The sequence below is a fragment of the Dromiciops gliroides genome, chromosome 4 (genome assembly GCF_019393635.1).
Source record: "Dromiciops gliroides isolate mDroGli1 chromosome 4, mDroGli1.pri, whole genome shotgun sequence".
Lineage (NCBI taxonomy): Eukaryota > Metazoa > Chordata > Mammalia > Microbiotheria > Microbiotheriidae > Dromiciops > Dromiciops gliroides.
Genome location: NC_057864.1, coordinates 334,590,426 through 334,608,794, shown reverse-complemented (window position 1 = coordinate 334,608,794; position 18,369 = coordinate 334,590,426).

Here is an 18,369-nt window from a genome sequence, read left to right as displayed (position 1 = left end):
GAAGCTAATAAATTCATTAAGAAGTACTTTTTAAAAAGTTAAAAGAATGAAAAAGTAGAAGAAAATGAGAAATATCTTACTGGAAAAACAATTGACCATGAAAACAGATTGAGGAGAAATTATTTCAGAATTATTGGACTGCTCAAAAGTTATGATTTAAAAAAAGAGACTAGCTGTCATATTTCAAGAAATTATTGAGGAAAACTGCCTTGATATCTTAGAACCAGAGAGTAAAACAGAAATTAAAAGAATCCACCAATCACCTCCTGAAAAATATCCCAAAATAAAATCTCCCAAAAATATTATAGCCAAATTCCAGGGCTCCCAGGTCAAAGAGAAAATATTGCAAGCATCCAGAAAGTAACAATTCAAATAACATGGAGCCACAATCAGGATTACATAATATTTAGCAGTTTCTACTTTACAGGAGTGAAGGGCTTAGAATATGATATTCTAGAAGGCAAAGGAGCTAGAATTACAACCAAGAATCACATACCCAGCAAAAAATTTCCCTTCAGGGGAAATAATGAATATTTAATGAAATAGAGAACTTTCAAGCATTCCTGATGAAAAGACTAGAGCTGAATAGAAAAAGATAAACTGTTTACATTCCTCTATAAGACGATACGTATAACTCCTAAGAACTTTATCATTATTAGGGCAGTTAGAAGGGTTTTACATAGACAGAAGACATGAGTGTGAGTCAATTATGTTGGGATGACTAAAAATAAAATATGAAGGAGTGAGAAAGGGGGATGCACTGAGAGAAGGGGAAAGGGAGGAGTAGACTGGGGTAAATTTTCTCACATGACAGAGACACACAAGGAAGAGCTTTTACACTGAAAGGGGAAAAGGTGGGAAGTGGACAACCTCACTCTCATCAGACTGGCTCAACCCTTAAAACACAATAATTTGGGTATAGAAATCTATCTTATCAAACAGGGAAGTAGGAAGAGAAGAGGAAAAAAGAAAGGGGGTGATAAAACAGAAGGAGGATTAAGGGAAGCAGTGGTTACAAGCAAAACAGACTTTATAGGAGGGACAATGTAAAAAGAGAGAAAGAGAAGAATAAACAGAAAAAAATAGAACAGAGAGAAATATCAATTCATAATCATAACTGAACATGAATGGGATGAATTTACCCACTAAATGTAACTGGATAGCAGAATGGATTAAAAATCAGAATCTCACTATATGTTGGTTACAAGAGACACACAAAACAGAAAGACACAGGATTAAAAATAAAGGGCTGGAGCAGAATCTATAAACACTTCAGCTGAAATAGAAAATAAAAAAGGGTAGCAAAAAAAAAAAGACCTAATTAAAAGAGACAATCAGGGAAACTACATTTTGCTAAAAGGTACCATGGACAATGAAATGATATAAAAAAATGTTACAGTAAGTTTCTCTGACAAAGGCCTAATTTCTCAAATGTATAGAGAACAGAGTCAAATTTATAAAAATTAGAACCATTCTCTAATTGATAAAAGGTCAACGGATGTATACAGTGAGTTTTGTTTTTGTTTTTGTTTTTGTTTTGGTGAGGCAACTGGGGTTAAGTGACTTGCCCAGGGTCACACAGCTAGTAAGTATTAAGTGTCTGAGGCCAGATTTGAACTCAGGTACTCCTGACTCCAGGGCCGGTACTCTATCCACTGTGCCATCTAGCTGCCCCCACAGTGAGTTTTTTGAAGAAATTAAAGCTATATCAATCTTTTTCAGACATTTTTAGTTGTGCCCAACTCTTTGTGACCCCATTTGGGGTTTTCTTGGGAGAGATACTGGAGTGGTTTGCCATTTTCTTCTCCAGCTCATTTTACAGATGAGGAAACTGAGGCAAAATCTTTCCAGACCCTTTCCAAGAGTCACACAGCTGTAAGTATCTGAGGTCAAATTTGAACTTAGGAAGATGAGTGTTCCTGATTCTAGGCCTTCTACTCTATCTACTATGCCAGCTCACTGCCAAAAGCTATCTATAGTTATATGAAAAAAATGCTCTAAATCACTTTGATTAGAGAAATGCAAATTAAAACAATTCTGTGATACCACTTCACCTATCAGAAATGACAAATGCTGGAGTGGATGTGGGCAAACAGATACACTAATGAATTGTTGGTGGAGCTGTGAACTAGTCCAACCATTTTGGAGAACAATTTGAACTATATTCAGAGGGTCTTCATGTAAAGGGTCTTTATTTTCTGCATTTAAAACATTATTGAGAAAGATTCATTGCACTTCACCAGACTGCCAAAGGGGTTCATAGTCCAAAAAAAAAGTTAAGAATACCTGCTGTGTAGCAATGGTAAGGTTTTCAAAATGGATGTGTATAATATGAAATTTTGTTGATTGCATCAGACCCTGAAACAGAGAAAAGCAATGTAAATTAAATTTTTGAAAAATCTAAAAATTTGATCTAGCTGTGTACATAGGAAAAACCAAATGAAAGATATGTGATATGATATAATATGACATGACATGATGTGATGTGATATGATATGATATGACATAGTTGTATGTACAACCTACAGAGCTCCTCCATCAGTACAATTATCTTGTGCAAATGTTGCAAAGGAACATGGAATTGGACTCAGAATAAAATTGGAGGAGGAGAATGCCCTGGGTAGACTTTGGGAAATTGTAAAGTTCTTCTAATGACCAATATTTTTGAGTCAATAAATAGAAGGAATTAATAGAGACAGGATAGATATTTGTAGCTGTGTTAAGATAAAAATTCCCTATACAACAAAAACTATAAAATTAGAATAAAATTTAAATATTGGATTAGGGCATGGCAAAAAAAATATTTCTAAAATGATATGAGAAACTTTAAAATTCATAGCATTAAATTTTAGTCCACAACATATAAATATTCAGAGTATATGAACCCAAACTTTAAAAAATAAACAAATTGTTAATAATTTGAAAATTCTCTCAACTGTTACAAAATCACTCACTGTCACTCAAATTTTAAACTTGTGGAATCTTTCTGTAGACTAATATGTCAGAAAGCAAAAAAAAAATAACACAAATAATGGTACTCTTGGTTCAGTTATTCTATTGTTGAGAATATGCAGCCTGAAAATATTACAATAACAAAAAAGTTCTATCAGCTAAATGATTTTCATAGTAGTACTTATATACTAGAGCAGCTAAGTGACTCAGTGTTTAGAGTGTTGGGTGCATTCAAATCTGGTCTAAGACACTTATTTGTGGGCAAGAAGACATTTCCTTGATAGCCCTCCCCACTACAACTGTTCCCAAAAGCCTACAATTCAAATTCCTAATTTGAATGAAGATCATCAATCTTTGTCCTCAACCACTTTCACAATTAAGTATACTCGCTTTACCTGCATTTATCTCAAACTGTTTTGGCTTATGATAAGCAAATTTGCCAGTCTTTTCATATGACTCATCTACTCACATTAAATAAAGTATTCTATTTCTCTGGAATGCCCTTGGCTTCTCTTTCCAAAACCAGTGATCTAACTTCTCTTTCCTAGAAAAGGGTCCAAGATTTGGCCCACTTGTCTCTTCAGCAATGCCTTGAGCACTTTTGTGACTGTGTGTTTTTCCATCTAGGGGAAGATAGATCTGAGAGTGACTAAATAAACCCTGTAAGTTGAAACTTTCATTTAGAGTTCATCAAAACCATTTTCAAGGTCAACATAAATTAAAGAGGTTATTGCAATGTAAAAGTGACACCACTGATTTGACTTTATTCAATGTTATTTGAAAACTGGTTTTTTTTTCTAAACCAGTGCCTTTCAATTTAGGCGATGGGTGGGGAAGAGTTGACTTTATCAACAATCTCCAATACAAGGCATAAAAAAAATTGTGGTCTTAGAAGAGTTGCCTGGACAACAAAAAATTAAATGATTTGCCCATGGTCACACAGTAAGGAGAAGCAGAGGCAGGACTTGAACTAAGGTCTCATTGACTACAAAACCAGGCACTCCATTATGCTGTCTCTTTCTCTTTCTTCACATTTACCACAGTAAAATTCTCTGGGTTTAGGTCTCACAAGTATCTTCTAGTATCTCCACACTATGATGTGCTCTAGAGGGACATTCATCAGTATGTGCATCTTGGACACACACTACAGTTAAGATGATTCATTGGGCCCAGAATTTTAAGCTGGAACAAGAGAGTGGATTGGATCATCTGTGGGGAAACTGCAAAATTCCTTCCAAACATCTCCCTGAAACAAAGGCCCATCTTTTTAATACATATATTCTATTAGTGTTGCATGTGTTGGAACATTAATCCAAAGAATTAATACAATCTCTTGGAGGGGAACAGAAGGGAACCAGATGATGGAGCAGGCTGCAACACATCATAAAGAACAATGAAAGATAAGCAGAGTAAAGTTTACCATCCATTGAAATATTATGATTGAAAAAGAGTATTGGCGGATCACATAGCTAGACCAAGGGATAACCAGTATCCACCCGGTGTCCTAGTATGCTCATAGTATCAAGAGAAAGTAAGGAAAGCCTCGAAAACATTCAATGGATGGATACCCAATGGAAAATTTATTGCAGGACATGGACAAAAGTGATGCAGGATGGGGCAGCTAGGTGGTGCAGTGGATAAAGCACTGGCCCTGGACTCAGGAGTACCTGAGTTCAAATCCAGCCTCAGACACTTGACACTAGCTGTGTGACCCTAGGCAAGTCACTTAACCCTCATTGCCCTGCAAAAAAACCCAAAAAGCAAAAAACAAAAGTGATGCAGGATGGGGCAGCTAGGTGGTGCAGTGGATAAAGCACTGGCCTTGGACTCAGGAGTACCTGAGTTCAAATCCAGCCTCAGACACTTGACACTAGCTGTGTGACCCTGGGCAAGTCACTTAACCCTCATTGCCCTGCAAAAAACCCAAAAAACAAAAAAACAAAAGTGATGCAGGATGGGCAGGCATGATTGAGTTGCAATCTGCATCATTAAAGGAAACTTCTAGATCAGCGAAATCACAAAGACACTTGAGGACTTGAGTTCACCTTAGCAAAAAGCACACTACCTGGTACATAATAAAATAATAATAGCTAACGTTTATGTGGCCTTATGTGCTAAACATTTTAAAATTGTTATCTCATTTGATCACCTATCATTTAGCAAATGCTTCTTCAATTTAAAGTTCTAGAGAAATTATTAGCTGGGAGTAGGAGTAAGAGGAGAAGAAAAAATATCTTGTGTTCTTTGATTTCAACATTCCTTTGTGAAATCCTTATTCAAGCTCTCTAGGCAGCCAGGTGGTAACAGTGGATAGAACATAAGGCCTGGAATCAGGAAGACCTGAGTTCAAATATGGCCTCACACTTTTACTAGCTGTGTAACCCTGAACAAGTCATAACATTTGTCTGCTCGGTTTCTTTTTTTTTTTTTTTAGTGAGGCAATTGGAGTTAAGTGACTTGCCCAGGGTCACACAGCTAGTGAGTGTTAAGTGTCTGAGGCCAGATTTGAACTCAGGTCCTCCTGACTCCAGGGCCGGTGCTCTATCCCCCTCGGTTTCTTTAACTGTGAAGTGGGAACATAATAGCACTTACCTTCCAGGGTTATTGTGAGGATAAAGTGAGGTAATATTTGTAAAGTATCTGGCATATAATAGGTGCTTAATAAATGCTTATTCCTTTCATCCTCTTCCCTCTATTTTTCAGTATCTTGTGATCTTTATCTTAAGTTTCACTCACTAAAGAATTAGACTGCTGAGCAAACAAATAGTTCACTCTTAAATTTAACTTTCCTCCCAGGTATCTCATCCTAGAATCCTGAAACTATTCTTTTTTAATAGCTTTCACCAGTAGAAATGGAAAATCACCAATAACAATTGAGGAAATCTTCAGATTTCCAACTGAAGTGAAGTGAAGGGTTGGCAATCAGTTTCAGATTAATTTTATACATTTCAGCCTTTCATTGCCAGAAGATTTAACAACCACAAATGTATATTTGCCTTAAGTATAAAATGTATCTAAGACACTCTTTTTTTTCTATTTGTGTGGCTGAAGATGGGAACTTGCATGAATCCTGAAAGAAAGGCCTAGCCATCGCTGTCATCATCATCCTTTAATTACTAAAGACACTGGCACACTGATAAACCACTTTTCTCAGGATCCATGCCCGGCAACTGCCTTATCACTTCATTTGATTGTTCAGTGATTAAGTTCCCTGGGATGGGGTCCATGCTGAACATCAAATTCCATTTTACAAAAAAAATCATTAAGTGCCACTGGTGTAATTTCAAAGGACATGGTGCTACACTGGACACTCCACCAAGCAAATGAGAAAACATGGCACCATAGTCCTTTCTAGCCATGTGTTTTCACTCCATTTGCCCTCTATAAACTTTTCTTGGAAGCTGAAATTTGATGCCTTAAAATCATCCAAAAGGGATGGAATTGGAAAAGAGCCTATTCATCATGCTGGCTTAGGACCCCAAGAGAAAATGGCCAGCCCTATGGAAAGAGTTCAATCCAGTAAACCATAGGAAGCAACCCTGCTGCCAAAGATAAAAAATACGCTACTCAGAGAGTGCAATAACAAATGAATTTCATTTTAGCCTTTTGTAATTATCAGTTTGCTTCTGCTATATACCATCACATACAAGATCAGGCCAAATAGAGCCAACATATCCTTCCATTAAGAAGAGCTTTTGGATGTGTGATTTGCAGCTATTAACACCTCTCAACTGTGGATTTGGTAATTATTTCTATATTACATTATCACCACTACCACCACCACCCCTTTTATTTTTTTTTACTACAGAGTTACTTTTCCCCCCTCACAATCAGAAGATTTTAATTTGGAAAATAAAATGGAGTCATTTCTTTCCACCAAGGTCCCTTCAAAACAAGATACAACTCACCTCTGCTTGGGGTTCAGGATTCAAATGTGGTTTGGTGCATCTCTGTGAAATGATCAGATTCTCAGCCTCTATCCTAAAAGATGAATTTGGCTTTCCCTGAAATTCACAAATAAGAAAATTGGGTTGCAGTAATTGGAAGGTATTGTGTGGCTTGATGGCACTAGGGGCCAGTCTTATTTGATTCCAAAGAGATGCTTCAGTCTCTGCCTATTGAATTTTGCAATCTGGATGAAAGGGGGTATAAAAAATGCCAAATCAGGGAGGAAAACTGACTTGAAAGCATGTTGCTTGCCTACGTACAGGTGTGTAACAGCTTTTATTGGTAATGGACCTCATGCCTGTGCTTTGAAGAGACAGTAAATACCCTTAGGTACAGTCTGTCTCTCAAAATGGACTGAGCATCCTTTCCTCCACATCCATCTAGGAAAAACTATTACTGAGGAATCTGTTCAGAAGCCTGCTTCTTCATTATTCTTTGGCCTTTCAGTCCATCAGTAAAAACAGATTATATCATTCCATTTGCAGTTAATTCTATTTCATTTGCTCAAATGTTGCACTGAATCTCCGGAAATGAAAATTTCCTTCAGTGGATAAGCCGAGCCCTTTTCTTTTCAATCAGATAAACATAAACAGAAAGGCAAATATGATCAGCTCATTAACAATAAATTTTTTATTCTATGTTCTCCAGCTTGTCTACTTAGCCTGCATAAAAACAAGTTCTTTATTTTTAATGTATTATGATCATTCTTTAGCACTTACATTGTATTTTCTGTTTCCAACTGTGATGGATTCATTTATTAGTAATATCTCTTGTTTTCCGATAGGAAAACGAAAGCACAGTTCATCTAGCCCAACCAGCTGCACACTCCTCTCCTAAAGGTTTGTGGGATAAGGTTGGAAGCATGGGGTTTTCTTCAAAATAGTTAATGAGGATGAAATGGTAAATGAGAAATCAGAAGATCTTGGAAAAACATGAGCCTGTCATTCTAGCTACTTCACAAAACTACCAAAACTAATGATATTATTATCAATAATAAGAAGAGCTGCCATTTCTATAGCAGTTGGAGTTTGCTAAACATCCATATATGTTGGAGGCTCAAAATCACCCAGGAAGAAAGTAAAGAAAGAAGGAAGGAAGGGGGGAGGGAGGGAGGGAGGGAGGAAGAGAGGAAGGAAGGGAGGGAGGGAACAAATATCTGTTGTGACCCTCCTTATATAGCCTAAACAATTCTAGTTCCTTCAACTGGACTTCATGTGGTCTGGACTCCAATCTTCCTCAGTGTTGGTTGGCCTTTCTCTAGAAGTTCTATGGCTTGTTAATCCTTATTAAAATGTAATATCCAGGGGCAGCTAGGTGGCACAGTGGATAGAGCACCAGCCCTGGATTCAGGAGGACCTGAGTTCAAATCTGGCATCAGACACTTATCACTTACTAGCTGTGTGACCCTAGGCAAGTCACTTAACCCCAATTGCCGCACCAAAAAAAAAAAAAAGTAATATCCAGAACTGAACCTCGTATATTTTGTATGGTTTGATCTATCAGACTGTACTTTAAATTAAACTTTTCAGTCATGCTCCCTGAATTTGCTTGTGCACAGACCAAGGGATTCATGTAGTCACTTGTAAAGTATAGTGCTAACTTCTCACCTCACCATTTTTCACCTACTGTAAGCATGAAATAATAGTAATGATAGCTAGCATTTATATAACATTTGCAGTGGACAGCATTTTGCAAAGTGTTTTGTTTCTTTTCTTTTTTCTTTTTTTTTTTTTTTTGGTGAGGCAATTGGGGTTAAGTGTCTTGCCCAAGGTCACACAGCTAGTAAGTGTTAAGTGTCTGAGGCTGGATTTGAACTCAGGTACTCTTGACTCCAGGGCCAGTGCTTTATCCACCAGAGTGTTTTGTTAATCTTATATCATTTCAAACTCACAGAAACTCTCAGAGGTAGGTGTTGTTATTATTATCCCCATTTTACACAAGGGAACTGAGAAAAGCAGAGACTAAGTGATTTGCTTAAGTTCACACAGTAAGTGTCTGAAATTGGATTTGAACTCAGGTCTTTCTGACTCCAAGTCCAGATTTCTATTCACAGTAGAACCAAGCTGCCATAAATTTAGAGACAGCTTTAACTTCTTTATGACTTCATGTCTAGTCACTGAATCTGTGGGGTACTAACTGTGGGGCAGCTAGGTGGCACAGTAGATAAAGCACTGACCCTGGAGTCAGGAGGACCTGAGTTCAAATCTGGCCTCAGACACTTGACACTTACTAGCTGTGTGATCCTGGGCAAGTCACTTAACCCTCATTGCCCCACTTAAAAAAAAAAAAGAAAAGAAAAGAAAACATGTATCCCTTCCCTCCTTCCTCACTCCTTCTTTCTTCCTTCCTTCTCTTCCATCTTTCTTTCTTCCCTCCCTCCCTTCCCTCCTCCCTCCCTCCTTTCCTTCCTTCCTTCCTTCCTTCTTTCCTTCCTTCCTTCCTTCTTGTGCCCATTGACAGCAATGCCCTTAATCTATGGAGAGAGACACCATGGAAAATCACAGATAGGGGTTTATGGCCATGACAACCAGCTGGGAGATCTACCAGTCTCCAATCACTCTACTTTCAGCTGAATTGTAAAACTGCATCCTGCCTCTCCACAACAGTATGTGCCTTTGCTCATCTTGTTTCTTGGGCCTATAATGCCCTCCTCCCTCCCTTGAGGGTAATGTGATGTCATGGAAAGGGCCCTGCACTCTGGAAGATATGAGTTCTAGTCCAGTCCCTGATACATCCAGGCTGTGTGACCCTGGGCAAGTCACTTATCCTCTCAATGCTGTAGGCAGGTCTGTAAGAGCATGACTTGCAGAGAAGATGCCAACTCACATCAGTGACAGTGCATAAACTATGTTACCAACTCTATTTACTTTCTGATAGGCTCTTTAATTACAGGGGTGACTTTCCATAGGTCCTCTCCCAGGGCTTTCTCCAGTCTTTTCCAAGAAACAATAACTGTGGAAGGGCCACAAGGTTCTTCCTAGAGAAGGAAGGGAAATTTGCCCTAGAATGGAAAGTTTTAAAGGACAGTGACAGTTCTTATATTCCCCTAAGGAAGGTTGGACAGGCCAGAGCTAGAGACAGGAGGGTTCAAGTGGGTCTCGAGTGAGACTTCTACCCCAGCTGGGTTAGACATTGGACTCTAACTTCTGCTCATAGTACATGAGGTGGGGAGGGGAGGGTGGCCGGGGTGGGAATGGGGGAGGGAACCTAGAGGTTGGGAGGGAAAACTGGCCCTGGCCCAATGAGCTGATCCCCTTAGTGACAACAACAGTACCTTTTTCAAGGCCCATCTGGCAGCTGTGCCCTTTAGGGAAAGGAGGAAGTCCAGAGTTAAGCCTTGCTTCTATTCATCAGCTCCCAGAAAGAAGGATTGGCCCTGCAGGAGGGGGCAAGCCCAGGAAAGGCAGATAGACCCAGGTGGCACTTGGAGTGAATTAGGGTTTCCCTCCCTGCTCCACTGCTTGCCTTGAGCTGCGAGATCTGAGGCCACCACTCTGGAAGAGCCCATGAGAGGCTAAATTTCAACAACCTGCCTAATAGAGACCTAGACTAGAAGTCATGAGACCTAGGTTCTGGTCCCTGCACTAGCCCTGGGCCTCTATAAGATAAGGAAGTTAGGCAAAGTAGTTTCCAAAGCTCCTTCCAACTCCCATAGCCCACATTAGCCTGTGAGATTTGTGCTCCATGTGACTCTACCTCATCTCAGCCTCAGGGTCAATGAGTCAGATAAGCTTTCCTCTGGAACCTTGGGCAAGTTTCTTTGTCCTCTGGAAGCTCAGTTTCCCGCTCTATAAAATGAAGACATTGGGTAACATTATACTTTGAGGTATATCCCTCCCCCACTTCCAGTAATCAGTCTTCTTAGATGCCAAATATGATCAAATAACTGACTTTAGCAACTGAGCATCAAGAATAATATGTTCAAATAGGAAGCTACCAGATGGTCCAATTCAAGGGGGAAGGGGGCGGTCTACCCAGAAGTAGCCTCTTGATGCTCCAAATTCAGGGAAGGAAAGGAATTAAGCTTTCCCTTCCCCCTCCCCCATGAGAAAGCCTCATGCCCATTTTCTGTGACTCTTGAATTTTTGCATGATGTTATGTTTTTGATGTTTTAAAATTGCTATGTCACCCTTGGGCAAGTCATTGAATCTCTCTGGGTCTCAGTTTCTTTATTTGTAAAATGAGGGAGTTTGTTTAAATCTTCTCTAAATTTGGTTGGTTAATCCAAAGTAAACAGGATAATTAAATTAAATGTACTCAGTTAATATACCTGGATGATTAATCATATTACTAAGAGTGATTAGGTTCCCAGACAACTGAGGTGTGAACTACTGAGTTAGTAATCTACTGATAAACAAGGGTTGGTTTTTTTGTGTTTTTTTTTAACGAAGAGTTGCTTAATCTTCACATGAATTGTTGACTAAGGTTTCCACTTCAGTGAATTTTCTTCAAGACTGCTAAATAGATTTGACAATGTTCTTAATCTGAATCTCTCTCACATTTTTATTTTAATGAATAATGTATGTCTTGTAATACTTTCTACTTTTCATTTCTGACAAGGATGCCCCTGTGCTTTTAACAGAGATTTTCATTCAGGTCATGACAAGATGCCAATATGAAAGAATACCTCAGCACTGGTATAATGGCATTCCCTTAACAGGGTAGGAAAGAACTAGCTGATAACTAGGACTCCATAGTGGAGGAATACAAGACCTATCACTACATGCAAACCCCTCAAGGTATTGACCTCTGTATTGAGCCTTGAGGAAGTTCCTCAGAGGTTTGCAGCTATCTTTAAAATAAAACTAGGAAGCAGTCAGTGTACAGGAGAATGGAAAGGCATTGAATTTGTAGTGAGAGACCTTATCTCCTTGTACCTCAATTTTCTTTTCTACTAAAAAGTGTTAGGGGGAACCTACAGTTGGATTACATGAATTTTATGGTCTCTTCTGATTATAAATCTTAGAATCCTGGAAACTTCTCAGCCCCTATATTAGACACAATCAGAGATATGATCCTTTCAATCTATGATCTTATTGTTTGGTTTGGACCTGTGAGTTCATTGGGTGGGAAAACCCTTCCTCTGATGCAGGGTAGTTTGTAATTATCATCTTAGAGAATTACCTGAAGGCATTGAGAGGCTAACTCCCTTATCCTTAGTCAGATAACTAGAATATCTCAGAGGTATACTTAAACCCAGGCCTTCTTGACTCCAAGTCCAGCTCTCTATCAATTAGGCCACACTGCCTCTCATCAAGATATTTAACATATCAGTAACTCAGCAATCATTTATTTATTTTATTTCAATTAAATTTTTTCCTTCTTTTCAAATAAAAATCGTCCTTGTCTCCTTCCCACTGTCCCTCCCTACCTCTATTTAGAAAACAAAACAAATAGAATCCCTATCACAAACATATAGTCAAACAAAACAAATTCCAGCACTGGCCATGTCCAAAATATTTTGTTTCAATCTTCACTCTGAGTGCATCAGCTCTATCTGGAGGTGGATAGCATGTTTCATCATGAGTCCTTTGGAATTATGTCTAGTCATTGTGTTGATCTCAAGTTCTTTCAAAATTGTCTTCACAATATCATCATTTTTGTAAAAAATTGTTCTCCCTGCTCTGCTCATTTTATTCTACATCAGTTCATTCAAGTCTTCCAAGGTTTCTTTGAAACTGCCCCTTCGTCATTTCTTATAGCAAAATAGTGTTTTATCACAGTGATATGCCATAACTTGAAAGTTATCATTACAAGCCATTTCCCAATTGATGAAGACTCCTTCATTTTCCAATTCCTTGTCACCACAAAAAGGGCTGCTATAAATATTTTTGTCTATATAGATCCCCTTTCTTTTTTTGTGTGTTTTTTTTTAAATGGGAAATGAGGGTTAAGTGACTTGCCCAAGGTCCCACAGCTACTAAGTGTCAAGTATCTGAGGCCATATTTGAACTCAGGTCCTCCTGAATCCAGGGCCAGTGCTTTATCCACTGTGCCACCTAGCTGCCCCCGATCCCTTTTCTCCTTCTTTAATCTCTTTGTGCCATAAACCTAGTATCAGTATCTAGGGATCCAAGGGAATGCACATATTAATAGTTTCTTGGGCATAGTTCCAAATTGCTTTTCATAATGGCTGGACCAGTTCACAACTCTACAAACAGTGAATTAATGTACCTGTTCTCCCATTGCCCCTCCAGTATTTATCAATTTCCTTTTCTGTCACCTTCGTCAGTCTGATGGATGTGAAGTGGAACCTCAAAGTTGTATTCATTTGCTTAGAGCATTTTTTTCATTTGCTATTGATAACTTAGATTTCTTCCTCTGAAAATTGCCTTTTCATATCCTTTGACCATTAATATAGTAGGCACTTAGTAAATGTTTATTGATTGGTTGATTTATCAATTGTGGATTGGCTCTTATCAATTTGAAGCAGTTGCCCTATATGTCTTAGAAATGAGACCTTTATCAGAAAAACTTATTGCAAGGATTTCTTCCCTTCCCCTCTCCCTCATTTATCTGCTTCTCTTCCAGCAAACATTTATTAAGCATTTACCACATGCCAGGTTAGACATTAATATATAAGTTTACATACTCTGTTTTCCCATGTATATTATTGGTTTGTTGATCCTCTTTTCTATTTAGATTATAAACAGCCTGAGGACAAAGTCCACTTCTCTTATTCCTTTCATAATCCCGAGGAATCTGACATATTGTTCTGTACACAGTGAACATTCGATAAAATTCATAGCCTGGCTGGTGAGGCTGGGGCATGGAACTTGATCATTTGCTTTGCTCTCCCAAGAAAATTGTATGAGGACTTTTTTTTATGGTCACCAATAAAAAGCTGTCACTCTGAATTTCATAAGATTATTTTCCTCAGTAAAACATTTATGTTCTTAAAACTTAATTTTCCAGTGCTTAATGATAAGAAATCAGCAAGAGATTTAAAAGATTATATCTTATTGGGCAGAAATGTGGATTTCAGGTATGAAGAAATCCAATTTGGATATTTAGCTGTAGAAGGGCTTCTGATCTAAGCCAACATCTAACCATGTAAGATTTATTGGATATTATGTTGAGAACTTCTTTATCAGAATTCAAGGCATGTCTTAATTTCCTGTCATTACAAAGAGCCTGGGAGCAGAGATGGGTAGGCAGAAGGGTCCTATGGGAGGATAAATAATAAACATGCTAATGTATGGATCTCAGACTAACCTTTTCTTGGACAATCAGGTGCCTTTGTAGAGGTATCTATAGTAGTGACTAGCCCTGATGATTTTGGACATTGCTGGCAGCATTTATAGAAAAGCAAGGTAATTTTAAAATACAGGACATTTTTTGATTGTCTGAGTTTGGGACTTGAATTTTATGCTAATGATTGACTAGGACTCTTAAAGGGCCAGTAAAATTTATCAATAACTTTGAGTCCACAAGTCAATTCCAGGCAACTTATTTTGAGACTGGCTTCGAAAAATCACCTGGACAGCAACCAAATGAAATTGGAGAGGGACAGAAAAGGCCCTTGCAGCAAAACAGTGGCTTTGTCAAGCCTGGAACAAAAAGAAAGGGTAATTTAAAATTAATTGGGCTTTGTTAAAAGGCAGTGTGAAACCAGCTAGCCTTAACTGTGCCATTTGAGACAGCTCAGAAACTCCAGAAAGCCCCCTAGCATGTGAGAGGATATTGATAAGAGTGTCATAGGATATGAGGCTATAAATGGGTTAAAGTCTGAATCATTAAAGACAATACTCAAGTCAAATCAACAAGCACTGTCAAGCACTGTGCTGAGTAGTAGAAATACAAATACAAGCAGAAAGAAACCCAAATCACTAAGATCACAAATTTTTGAATGTCTGCTTCAAGAGGCAGAGGTGGTGGCAGGGGTCAATCGATTCCCTACATGGGAGATGGTGTGAGCCTAATAGTATGGAGACAAGAGAGAGAAGACAGGCAAGCATGGGAGTCAGGATTAGTCTAGCTAAGCTAGAACATGGACTATGTGAAGAGAGATAATAAGGGAGAAGGTGGGATAGAACATCTGAAGTGACTAGAGGGTCTTAAATTTCAAGGTCAGGAGTTTAAATATTATTTGGTAGGTAACAGGGAGTCATTCAAGGTTTTTGAGTAGAAGAGTGACATAATGATGGTGATACATTTGGAAGCAAACTAAAGCTATGATATGGAGCAGAGTAGATAGGCCAAAAGCAGACGCAATCACTTAGCTAACTATTCCAGTAAGTAGTCTTGGTGAGAAGAGATAAGGACCTATATACTAGGATGGTTGTAGTGGAAGTGGAGAGAAGGAGCAGCATACAGCAATAGGAGAAACAGCAGTGTTACTCCAAAACACTCACTACCTGTGTGGCCTTAATAACTCATACCCCTAGGCTTCAGTTTTCTCATCTGCAAGATGGGACAGTTGGACAACCTGGCCTCTGAGGTAACTTCCAGCTCTAAATCTATGATACTATGACCCTATGTGTCAGTCAGTCAATTAACATTGAAGTGCCTACTGTGTGCCAGGCAAGTTCTGGGGATATAAAGAAAGGTTTAAAAAAAAACACCAACTACTTGGGGCAGTTAGGTGGCGAAGTGGATAAAGCACCGGCCTTGGATTCAGGAGGACCCAAGTTCAAATCCATACTTACTAGCGGTGTGACTCTGGGCAAGTCGCTTAACCCTCATTACCCTGCAAAAAAAGCAAAACAAACAAACCAAAAAACCTCCAACCAACTACTTGCTCTCAAGGAGCTCCCAGTCTAATGGGGGAGGAAATCTGCCAACAGTTATGGATCTCCCAGCTCTAGAAGACTATGCAAAGACCAAGCTACAGTATGGGCTAACAAAAGACCTGGTCTTGACCCTTCACTGTGACCAGGGGTTATTAGGATAGCATAAAACTGATGGTAATAGGGTTCCTTTTCTAGAATTCCTAAGTTTGCTTTCTTTCTAGAAGGAGTCCAAACCCGTACAGTAGCACCATTAGGCTATGTGTTTATTCCAGGGGTAAACATGAGTTTCATCAAAATGTGTATGGGTGTTGCATCTCCAGAGACTTTGTTTCTCTTCTGAATTGAGTCCAAAGATAGGGTAGCACTATGAATCTGCAAGAGCTTGTAGGGTCTGGGACGAGGCGGGGTTGGGAATGAGACTCCCTGGAAAGTGAGGAGAATTGTGTCAGTTCTTTAGGTGCTACTGTGAGTCCTTCATATATTTTCTGCAGTTTTTGTGGAAATGAAATAGTTTATCCTTTTATCTGTTTTTCATTGTTCTCTTGAATGCTTGAACAGGAGACCCAAAGGGATACTTTTACCCACATCTGTAAAGTTATAGAGTACTGGGTCTGGAGTCCAGAAGATGTGAGCTCAAATCCAGTCCCAGACACTTATTAATTGTATCACCCTGGGCAAGTCACTTCACCTCCATCTGCTTCAGTTTCCTCATCTGTAAAATGGGGATAATAATAGCTTCTACCTCCCAGGGTTTTTGTGAGGATCAAATGAGATAATAATTGTAAAGTGCTTAGCACACTGCCTGGCACATAGCAAGTGCTATATAACTATTATTGTTGTTGCTATTATTACTATTACGTTACTATTACTAACTATTACTATTACTATTTTAAAAAACTATTACTATTTAAAAAACATTTATTTATTTATTCATTAATTCATTAATCCATTCATTTTTTATTTGTTTGTTTATTTGTTTATTATTTCATTCATCTATTTTTTGCAGGGCAATGATGGTTAAGTGACTTGCCCAGGGTCACACAGCTAGTACAAATCAAGTGTCTGAGCCTAGATTTGAACTCAGGTCCTCCTGAATCTAGGGCTGATGCTTTATTCACTGTGCCATCTAGCTGCCCCGTACTATTACTACTACTACTATTATTACTACTACTACTACTACTACTACTACTACTACTACTATTACTCCTACTCCTACTCCTACTATTACTACTGCTATTACTATTACTATTACTACTATTACTACTACTATTACTATTACTATTACTATTACTATTACTATTACTATTAATTACTATTACTATTACTATTACTATTACTATTACTATTACTATTACTATTACTATTACTATTACTATTACTACTGCTCTGATATTTCCCAGAATGAACTCTGAGCAGGGGGAAGATAAGCCAATGACAGTGATTTGGGGATGATATTGTGATGTTCTAAGTACAGCTTCAGTATCAGAGGCATCTCTCCTAAATATTCTACTCAGAAAGTTTTGCCCTATTATTGAAATTTAGTGTTGATACTTTGACCAAGGAGCTATTTTATGACTATCTTTCCACCTTGTTCTTATTATGTTCCTTTGCCCCTAGGTTGTTATGAACCCAGTACTGCAATCCATAGAATATGATGGCTTTCTATCACGGTTCTCTTTTTTTTTTTTAAGTCAAATCTTCACATATTCTTGAAAATTCAGTATGATAGCATTCATTGCTCTTATATGTTCAAAATATGAAAGGAGACAATAAAATTCCCCCCAAATTGTATATACCTAAAAAAACCAGTTCTGAAAACCTCTCTGTAGAAGTGTGGCTTTGAACATTTGGCACATGGGTTTCTATAATGTACACTTATCCATCTGTCTGTCTATGTGTATATTACATATATAATACTATATACATACATATGCATGCTTATATAGGTATGTAACCTTTATGTCTGACTGCAGTGTTTTAGGTCTCACTGACATATACAAATGATTTATTGAAAAGATGGGCTTTTGCTTTTGAGGGAGTAAGCTTGTAAATCCACATATCCATGTATATACATAGATATACTGACATATAAATACAAATGCATTTGCACATATATACAAAATGTCATAGAAAGTAAAATGTGTGCTTCTTTGTGTATACATATATACACATACACATTCAAACTGAAAACTCACATCAGGATCAAAGTTTCCATATATTCTCCTTCCAGAAAGAAACAAATAAATTGTTCCTGCACTAATGAATGAGCAATACCATATGGAAGAGAGAAGATAAGCCAGTTTAGTACTGGATCATATTATTATTATGGTTGTAGGTCATTACTATTTATACTCTTAGATGCACCAAGAGCAAATAGATATTTCAGGAATGACAGTTACAGGAATTCTTAGAGCTCTATCATAATGAAGGTAGCATAGACTGGGAAAAGTTCCGAAAGGGCACTTTACCATATAGCATACTATTCAAAGACTGAATTACTGACATCCTGAGTTTAGAAATCCTGAATGCATCTTAAGTTCTAAAAAGGATCACATCTGCATTTGTTGAATGTCCTTGCCATTAATGATAAGTAAACAGATGTTGGCAGTTGTTTTGTGGACCCATTAATTTTCATGGTCTTTAAACCATGAATATTATACTAAAAGTTCATGAGCATCTTGTGATCTGAAGAGGTAAAACTCAGTTTCAAAATGTGATTTTAAAATTTTAGGTAAAA